The sequence below is a fragment of the Rutidosis leptorrhynchoides genome, chromosome 5 (genome assembly GCF_046630445.1).
Source record: "Rutidosis leptorrhynchoides isolate AG116_Rl617_1_P2 chromosome 5, CSIRO_AGI_Rlap_v1, whole genome shotgun sequence".
Lineage (NCBI taxonomy): Eukaryota > Viridiplantae > Streptophyta > Magnoliopsida > Asterales > Asteraceae > Rutidosis > Rutidosis leptorrhynchoides.
In genome coordinates, this window is record NC_092337.1 from 306292433 (window position 1) to 306303690 (window position 11258).

At 37.7% G+C, this 11258-nt stretch overlaps 1 pseudogene; it reads left to right on the forward strand.

Moving 5' to 3' along the window:
• The first annotated feature begins 2506 nt into the window (after positions 1-2506).
• LOC139849474 (monogalactosyldiacylglycerol synthase 2, chloroplastic-like) lies at positions 2507-3200 on the forward strand (annotated as a pseudogene).
• Positions 3201-11258: the final 8058 nt, after the last annotated feature.

Sequence of the window (11258 nt, forward strand, 5' to 3'; positions counted from 1 at the left end):
GTCCTTAATGTATCACAATTCTACATCCCTCGTCCTTTTTAGGGACGAGGGATGTAGAATTGACAGAAAGAAAAAGGACGAGGAGTCAAGAAAAAGGACGAGGGATGTAGAATTGTGATACATTAGGGACGAGGGATGCACAAAAAAAAAAAAGAAAAAGGACGAGAAGTCAAGTTTGATGTAAAGTTCAGGGACGGTGAATAAAATTTTGTCTAAATTATAAATAAAATAGAAATTTACTAATAAATTTATTTAATTTGATGTGCTTATAGCAACGCTCTATGTTAGAACCCCGAGAAGGAGTAAAACGTGTTTTCCTAGCCTTATGGAGGATCCTTTAGATAAGGGCTATATAAAGGATCCAAAGCTTCATAGATTCACTAAGTTTAGCCACTGTTATGTGGAGATTTCAAGAGAGCCGTGGAAGTCAATCTTGACCGATTGACTTTCTCTCTCAATATTAATATTTAATCTTCACATTCATTGATATTCATGTGTCTAGGGTCCTATCAAGTGGTATCAGAGCTTTGACCTTCGTCATATGAAGGAGATCCTTTGAATATCATGAATGTTTTCCTTCCACCTTCAAACCTTCAATCACCAAAACACATACATCTTCATATCTTCAACCTCATACCTTCAAATCTTCATCATGTTCGTCATGAAGATATGAAGATCTTCAAATTTTTTTGAAAAATTTTCGAAAATTTTTCGAACATTATATACTACCGAATCTCAGATTTTAAAAAAAACATAAATCCCAATCACAATTCCAAAACACAATCACATAACACAAATCCTTGACACCTAACTTTAACTGATCAGTATTCATTTCATTTATCCTTATCAGATTACAATTACAATTACAATACAATATAAAATCAAATTCATATTTTCCTGCTACAGTACTCGTGGTCTATCTCCTTCATCCCCCAAAACTTAAAGTTTATGATTATTGCTCATCTACTCAATCTTAGTACAGATTATTGATCTACAATTCAAACCGAAGCTTCGTGATTCATTACAGCTTCATAACATCAACAGCTTCATGGAGATTTGATCCGAGTTCTTCACTTTTGTGAACACATGTGTTATTTTGGTCTCTGGAAGGAACGGCGCATTCATAGATCGAATTGGTGACACTTTCAGGTTCCTTATCATTCACTCAAACTATGCGAAGGTCTAAATCAGGTTGAATCTCATCTCAGATCTTGGATTCGCAAAGTCAAACCGTGTCCATCGTTGGTCAACATTTTGATTAGCTCGAATCTGTGAGTTTCTGATTCAATTGATAATTCACGAGTGTTATAATGGTGATTTGAAGAAGGTCTCATGAAGAAATCATGATCTAAAACTCTTTAGATTTTGAGTTTAATGATGAGAAATGGTTCATGTTCTTCGATAAACAAATGGATTTAATCTCGTTTTGATAGAAAGATCTTCACAATTAGTGTTAGTCGCAGCATGTGAAGTCATCTGAATTCAAGTTCGAGCCTCAATTCGTTCGTTTGAAGATCTGTCGTTCATAGCTGATGCACACATTCGGTTGATACTAATTTTGAATCATATTCGGTATTGCTTTATGACTCTGATTTCGGTATAAGCTGTTACTGATTTCGGTAAATTGATGATCAAATTTTGGTAAAAGATTGATTCGGTATTGATTCATATCATTCGGTATGGAGGATTCAATTTTGATTTGGTATTTGGATGATATTGATGTTGTTGTATTACATTCGGTATTGCTGCTCATACACTAGTTCCCCTATTTCGTGTGGGCTGATAACCTTTTAAACCGAATTAAGCCTAAAGGACTTATAGTATCTGATGGCCGAATTACACTTTTTAGGCCTAACGAATCTCCAAGCCCAACCGAATCTCCCTATGGTTATTGGGCTGTACATATCTTCTAAGGCCAACAAGAGTAAGTCAGTTCTTAATTTGCAACTTTTACCGAATTAGTCCCTGACCGAATCTCAAGTTTTTGCAAGCTCAGTCCTTTAACCAAATCTGAGAGCTTATTTGACACTTTTGGCCCCTGACTGTTCATCATATTTTCAAGGGTGGTCCTTTACCGAATCTGGACCTCCAAAACATATTTTTCAATTATTTTCGAGGCTCGGATTCACACGGATTTTCTCATACACGTTATTTGCGATATTTTGGAGATTTTCCGATTACATCAACCAATTTAAACAATGAAGCTTTTATTTCATGCAAGCATCATTGTGGGGGAGATATGTATATGGTTGATAGTCAAATTGATAGTTATTCGAATTGAATGTGTTTTTGGACCAACTTAATGCTATAGTCAAAACATTGAGGAAAGTCTAAAGTTTATGTTTTTGTGATTTGTTTGATTAAGCTGTCTAAGGTTGTGATATGTTCGTCCAAAGTTTATGTTTTTTAAAGTTTATGTTTTTTAAGTTGTGTTGTGTTTGCTCAGTTTTTGAAGATATTTGTTAAAGACGTTTGGAAGAAATTCACTGGGTGGCCATTAAACAACATGGAAAATAAGTACAAGTTCATGGTTAAACACATCCAACTTTGGAGCGTAGCATTTCAATTTCTAAATGTACAAAAAGTAATATCAACGTGACATGTACAAAAAGTTATATGCTGAATATTTTGTAGGAGTCTTTAATTATATAACTTATTTTCTCATATGAAAAAATCTTGAATTGAAGGGAAGTTGAGGCCGGTTTGATGGAGTACAAGCCTGACATTATCATTAGTGTTCATTCTCTTATGTAACACATTCCTTTGTGGGTTCTTAAATGACAAGGATTACTAAAGAAAGTCATCTTTGTGGATGTTATTACTGATCTAACATGCCACGTAACATGGTGAAGTCTTATCTACATTTATCATCCTATATAAATAAATAATCACATTGGTTTGAAAAAAGGACAAATAGGGAAAGATGTTACTGCCCTTCGTAAGAGGTATATAAGAGGGCTTTAGTAAGTGTCTTAGAACAAAACCAAGTACGTGTTTTTGGATTGCCTGTTCGGCCCTCTTTCGCCCGTTAGGTCCTTAACACGGTAATCGCTTTTTCTACTCTCTTTTACTTTGTTCTTACTTTTTTCTGCTTGGGGTTTTTGTTGATGGGAGGTGGTGAAGGAATGGGCCCCGTTAAGAAAACTGCAAAGGCTCTTGTGGAATCTCTATTCGATAAAGAAACAAGAAAGCCTATGTGACAAACGGTAGTAATATGCAGTCAAACAAACCTTTAGCTTCGCCATTGGAAACTTTACAGTGGACGATCCCAGTTAAGGTGAGAATGACTACATTTTGCTAGAGGTGCGTTTTTTTGGATTATCTTTCTATCTATAATAGAACCAAGGTACAAAGTGTCGTACTACAATAGACTAGAAGCAATATAATTTGCTTCACACTCACGTCCACAAACATGAAATATCTGTCTATGTTTCTTTAAGGTTCACTTTATTTTGATACTTGCTACGGATTATACAAAACCCCAAAAATTTTGCAGAAGAACCAGTTGTTCATCATCTTTGCTTTTTGTTTTTTGTACTACAGTAATTGTTTTAATTTTGAATTTTTTGTTTGGTGGATTTCATTTTGTTTGGATGTTTGAGCTTTTTTTTAATTAAGTTCAAAATTGAATACAGGGGATGCATGATATGCTTTTTTATTTTTATTTTATTTTTATTTTTTTTTTGAAAAGCAAGCAACTTTGTATTAAAACTAAACAAAAATACAACAAGAACCCAGGATTACAAAAGGATTTCCTGAGCTCGCAACCGTATAACTATAATTCTATGTACCAACGACAACCAAATCTATTAGCGACCCATATAAACAAAGTTTAAGGAAAGAGCAGTAAGGAACCAGCAGTCCCAAGAAAATAGGTTGGACTCTAAATGTGACAACGGAATAACAGTTAGCATTAAGTCCAAATATTACAAAAGTTTGAAAATGATAACGCTTCATACAAGACACTCTGGTTGTTAGGTTGTATTATAAACTCATCTCATATTTTTCAAAAGTTGTAATTTATAAACCTACGAAGTCGTGAGTTATAAACTAGTCATTAAAATAAAATACAATAAAACCATCCACGATTCATATTCAAAAACAAATTTTATTTTTGATTAGAATCATCGTAATAACAAAATACAATGATAAACCTGAAATTTAGAAGGTGATTGGATGTAGATAATATAAGTGAAAGATTGATGAAGAAGATAATACTTATGAATGTTTAAAATGATACTCAAGATTTCTTTGAACGAGGAATCAAGAAATTGTAGGAGATTATCCTAAACATGATTTAATGACCAATTGATAGGTGTAAATTATTTTTATCTTAATTGAATAATTTAAATGTAAAAAAAATATTATTATGACATCCTATACTATCCTCTAGTGTTATGTGGGCATGCTTACGGTTTAAATATAGTTTAATTATAAAAAGATGACATCATAATGATAGTCTCTTAATAGAGAAAAAAGAATAGAGAATAGAGATAGATTAATTGCTCCGCAGGTTCATTTCCCTTAACCTATCTTGGCATCCCACTTGGAATTAAGATGAATAGATCAAGTGTCTGGGCCTCAGTTATTGATAAATTTAAGAAAAGGCCCCCGGAATGGAAAGCAAAAACTATATCGTTTGGTGGTCGATTGACCCTTGTGAAGTCGGTGCTTAGTAGTTTGCCATTATATTTCTTTTCCTTATTCCGAGCTCCATCATGTGTGATCAAGCTACTCGAATCCATAAGGTGCAATTTCTTTTGGGGCAGTTCGGAGTTTGGGAGAAAACTTTCATGGGTTAAATGGGATAGGGTTTTACTTCCCTACGAGTCGGGGGGTTAAATATTGGGTCTTTATCGTCAAAAAATTTAGCTCTTTTGGGCAAGTGGTGGTGGCGTTTCAAAACTTGTCACAATTCTTTGTGGGTTAGAATTATATCTAGTATTTATGGTTCGGGTGGGGGGTTGGTTGATTCTAACAATTTTCGTTTTCCTAGTGGCGGCTCAACTTGGGCCAACATAATCAAAGCAGGTTGCGCAATTGATACTTTGGATATTGCATTCTCTTCTTCGTTCATCAAAGACATAGGTAGTGGAAGCACTATTAAATTTTGGTCAGACAAGTGGATCGGATGTGCACCTGTAACATCCTGTTTTGTTCAGCACTTGGGACGCCGTCCAAACCATTGGGACGCCGTCCAAGTTTAAAAGAGGGGACGCCGTCCAGATTTCGGGACGCCGTCCAGAAGCACTGACGGGCCAGTTTGGGTTTTTAGATATTTTTAAAGGACATTTTGGTATTTTCACTCTTGGAACGAATTGAAGGCCTCTAGATCAGTTTTGGTGGAGCCCTTACTCCACTTACACCAACCTTATCTTCTTCACTTCATTATAGAGAGAGAGAGAGAGAGTGATTCCTAGAGTGAGAGAGCTCAAGCAAAGGAGGAAGAAGCTATTTTCGGGTCTTACCTCGCGTTGTAAAGTTGTTCATCTAGTCACTAGCTTCGTGGTGATAGTGGTGGTAAGTCCTAATCTCCATTTTCTTACTTGATTAGTGTTAAATGGTTAGGGTTTGGGTTAGAGTTGAACATAAATACCCATTTGGATCATAAATGCACTCGTTAGGTTAGTTGGTGGAAAGTCCAACTTGTTATGTGTATTAATTGAGAATTAATTGTGTTAGGTGACTCGCTTTGAAGTTACAAGTTGTTATTTGGAAATCTTGCCAAGACATCAAAGTTGAGTGGAATTTTTATGTATGTATGTATATGATTTATGTGCCCGTGTTAATGGTGCCACTTAGCCGTTTTTGGGACCATAGTTGTGGGACATAGCCTTTTTGTCCAATTGATAATTATGCACAAAGCCGTGTTTGTGCATAGGGTGGCGAGTAATAGCCGTGTTTTACTCCCACGTCGTTGTCCGTATTAATTGTTGCCCATAGCCGCTTTTGTTCACATGATTGTGAGTAATAGCCGTGTTTTACTCACTCATTGATCAAGTGATGCCATAGCCGTTTTTGGAACACTTGGGGGTGATGCCATAGCCATTTTTGGAACACCTCGGGGGTTAGCATACCATAGCCGTGTTTGGGAGCTAACGGTTGTTATGAACATCGATGACTTGTTTCGCGAAGTCATTCCCTTGCGAAGAATTTGTTAATCCACGGGTTATAGTTTGTTGATGGTAGCATTTAGTTATTACTACTATTATTTATGCTAATGAGGTTGCTAGTTGTACGTTTGATGATACTAGCCTTGTTAAGAGTTGTTATGCGATTGTATGCGTTATATGGTATCGTGGATGCGAGTAGGTAAGTTTTATATGCATGTATATATCTATTCTACTCACTAAGCATTAGCTTACCCTCTCGTTGTTTACCTTTTTAGGATCCGGCTTGGATAAGGGCAAAGGTATTCGCTTGGACTAGTGGCTCTCGGGAGTTTTAGCATTTTGGAAAGTTCGGCCAAGATTTGGGTAGTTTAACCCCAAACACCATGCTCTAGAGGTCGTTTGGTATTTAAAATTTTGTGGTCGAAACTTGTATTTTTGAACGAAATTGTAAAACGGGTCGTTGTGGGCCCGGTGATGTAAACTTGGTTTTTATTGTGGAAATCTCTTAGTTTTACTTACATTGATGTGTTGTGATACTTGGTTTCGTTGAAAAGTGTCGGGAGTCGGATTTTTCGCACACGTGTAAAGGCAAACTGATCAGTAGGTTTTAGTTCATTGGGACGCCGTCCCAAATCCTTGGACGCCGTCCCAGTTTTAAGTGCTGGACGCCGTCCCGATTTCTGGACGCCGTCCAGATGGGCAGTCACAGAAATTTTTTTTGTGTCGTGTTTTTGTTATAATGTGGGTTGGGTCGTTACAAGTGGTATCAGAGTATGGTCTAAGGGATTTAGGTGACTTGAGATAGGCGCCTAAACTTAGGCTTTTGTGTTGTTGAATTATATGCGGGACTTGTAGGATTACGGGTCGGTGCGGGGGTTTGATTAGTTTTTATGCATAGGTGGATTAACCATGCTATATTATGACGTTACTAATCGTGTATTAATGTTTTGGACATCGAGCGAGATGGTGAAACAACCCAACCCGTATTCCATACGATAAATTTTATTTTTTTTTATACAACACATTTACGCGTCAATTAAATATGGAAACCATTCCACAAGATCCACTTAAACGTACAACAATTTAAATGTTTACAAAAGGCACGAAGGCCATTAATCAAATTCAATACAAGTTTGACCCACTACAATTGATAGTTTATAATCCAAACGACACTCGAGCATGGTTTGGGACTAAACTACCCAAAACATTAGGCCAACTTCCAAGCTTCAACAAAACATCATCAAGGGCCACTTAATGCCCGATAACCCCTTTGCCCTTATCCGTACCTGCGACTAAAAAGATAAACAACGAGAGGGGTAAGCTAACGCTTAGTGAATGCAATAATTATACACGTACATATATAATATACTTACTTGCAAACACTTAAACACATACCGCATACATGCTAGCAACACAATTAGCTTATCATCTCAATTATAAACTATAAACTTCCAATATCACAAGCTAGCAATGCAATAGCATATATACAAACCGTACAATATAATATGCTTACACTACAACACAATAACCATGGTTAACCAATCGTACAAGGGATGGTACTCGAATTTCCCATTGGTGTTCATAACATCCATTAGTGTACTTAGCACCTCGTATCACTAACCCCCGGGTGGCATCTTAACACCTCGATACTTCACCCTCGGGTGGCGTCTTAACACCTCGACACTTCACCCTTTAACATGGAGTGGCGTCTTAACACCTCGACACTTCACTCCTAGGTGGCATCTTAACACCTCGATGCTTCACCTCGAGTGGCATCTTAACACCTCGATGCTTCACTCGTCACGTGAAACGTGGTGTCTTAACACCTCGACACTTCACATCTCACGCTACCACAAATAAATATATTATATACCTACGCATATAATTATTCCACTCACCTTAACACTTCGGTGGTGATTTAAATGCTTCCGAAGGCTTCAAAGCAAAGTACCTAATTACATAAGTACACATTCGATTACACAACTAGTGGAATTAACCACATTACACTTACTTGAGCATTTAATGACCCAATTCGCATTAAATGACTCAACCATACCAAAACCGCCCTTAAATGGCCAAGACCCGACTTTAATCACTAAAGCTAGTAAATTAAGTCTACTAACATCAACTAACACAAACTTAGGTTAATTCATACCCATTTCACACAAACTAGGTCAACTAGCCCATTTTGGATCCATTTAGCACTTTCACTACCAAACTTGTCAAACATGACCCAAATAACATCTCTTTCAACTTTAACAAGCGTGTTAGTGACTAAAAACGCCATTTAACATTTATAACCCCAAATCATAAGACCAAACCCTAGGTTATGGCCATTTGGGTTTTCTTTCCTCAACACAACCCAAGTTCGCCCATTTTAACCCCAAATGGGTCACATAAGTTCCAAATGAACAAAACCCTAGCATAAACTAATTAAAACTCAAAACTTAGAGTTAGAACTTACCGAGACTATCAACGCGTAGCTAGAGACACAAGGAACAACTTTAATTCTTGCTCCGAAGATCAACCCTCAATCCTTCACTCTCAAATCTTGCTTTTAATTCAATTGGGTTTTAAGTTTTGGGAGAGAAATTGGAAAGAAAAGAGAAAAGAAATAAATGAAATGGATGAGTGGTTGGGATTTAATGCTCCCATCTGGTTCATACGTGAAATTACCAATTTTCCCCTTGAAGTCATTCAATTTGAGCTAAAATCGGAGTCAGAACTGCAGAGTTGTCGCGGCGCGGCGCTATATGTCGCGGCACGACATTACGAAGGAAAAACAACCTCTCTTAACCCACTTTCTGAACCTGGTTCGCTTGAAATGCCGCGGCGCGGACCCCTTTGTCGCGGCGCGACACATAAGGGGAAAATCGACCCTTCTTAATCCAATTGCTGATCTGGATTTGCTTTATATGCCGCGGCGCGGCCCAATGTGTCGCGGCGAGGCATTGGCCGTCACCTGGACACTTCGACAACCTTAAACAAAATTTGATTTTATTTAATTCGTACACTTAAATCTCGCTTCCTATATTCGCCTAACCTTCAACAATAGTCTCATAAGACTTAACGCTAACAAAGCCCATGTATAAACTTGTATTCGCACACATTATCAAGTATATATATATATATATATATATATATATATATATATATATATATATATATATATATATATATATATATATATATATCTAGACATTTACGCATAGTCTAGCAAGTTACAAACGTACAATGATTAAGTATGTACCTTTCAATATGTACGGGAAAAACGGGATGTTACAACTCTCCCCCACTTGAAACGGAGCGCGTCCTCGCGATCCAAGCCGCATGACAAGAGGGAAGATAAACCAACACAAATTCTTCGGGCTCCCAAGTAAAATCAGAACCTTTACTACGACGCCATTGAACTTTAAAAGTCCTAACCTCTTTATTTCTCAACCTTTTGACCTTCTCATCGAGTATAGCAATCGGCTTGTCAATATACTCTAACTTATTGTTTAGCTCGATCTCGTCTAAAGGCACCCATGAAGAATCATCCGCAAGACACTTACGGAGATGGGAAACATGAAATGTATTATGGATCCCCGCAAGCTCTTCGGGTAATTCCAAATGATATGCAACTTCGCCAACACGAGCTAAAATCTTAAACGGACCGATAAACCGAGGAGCTAACTTTCCTCGTTTTCGAAACCGAATAACACCTTTCCATGGCGAAACCTTAAGCATCACCATGTCACCTTCTTGAAATTCGATCATTCGTCTACGTTTGTCGGCATACGACTTTTGTCTATCTTGAGCCTTTTTCAAATGCTCTCGAATCATATCAATCTTGCTATTCGTTTCTAAGACCAAATCGGTACTCCCGATTTCCCTTTGACCCACTTCACCCCAACAAATCGGGGTTCGACACCTTCGCCCATAAAGCATCTCATACGGTGGCATCCCGATACTAGTATGATAACTATTATTGTACGAGAATTCCACCAAAGGTAAGTGCTCGTACCAACTACCACCAAAATTAATAATACACGCACGTAACATATCCTCCAATGTTTGATTCGTACGTTCGGTTTGACCGTCCGTTTGAGGATGGTACGCCGTGCTCAATTTCAATTGTGTACCCATATCTTCATGAAACTTTTCCCAAAACCGAGATGTAAAACGGGTATCTCGATCCGAAACAATAGATATAGGAACCCCATGCCTTGAGATCACTTCCTTGATAAACAACTTAGCCAAGGTTTCCGACGATATCGCTTCCCGAATGGGAAGAAACAAGGCACTTTTCGTCAATCGATCGACTATCACCCAAATTGAATCAAATTGGGTTCTCGCCGTTTTAGGTAACTTTGTGATGAAATCCATGGTAATGTGCTCCCATTTCCATTTCTGGATTTCTAACGGTTGTAACATACCATACGGCTTTTGGTGTTCAGCTTTAACTTGCAAACACGTGACGCATTGTTCAACATACTTAACAACATCACGTTTCATGTCCGGCCACCAATACTCCTTCTTCAAATCAAGATACATTTTTGTCGCGCCCGGATGAATGGAATACTTTGACTTATGTGCTTCATCAAGTAGCACTCGTCGGAAATCTCCCATTCTAGGCACCCACACTCGTCCTTGAAAGGACAACAAACCATGCGGGCCTAAGGTAATGAATTCCGTTTGCCCCATGATTCGTTCCTCATGCTTATTGTTAACAAAAGCCTCAATTTGAATCTCACCAAGCTTTACAAGAAAATCGTTAGTAATAATCAAACGTAGCGATCCTACTCGTATCACCAGATGTTGACTCTTTCAACTCAACGCATCCGCGACCACATTCGCCTTACCCGGATGATAAAGTATTTCACAATCATAATCTTTCACCACATCCATCCATCTACGTTGACGATAATTCAAATCTCGTTGATCAAAAAGATGTTTCAAACTCTTATGATCCGAATAAATCGTACATTTGACACCATACAAGTAGTGGCGCCAAATTTTCAACGCATGAACAACCGCCGCCAACTCAAGATCATGAGTCGGATATCTCGTTTCGTGCTCTTTTAATTGTCGAGAGGCATAAGCGATGACTTTACCTCTTTGCATTAGAACACACCCGAGTCCATTTAAAGACGCATCACAATA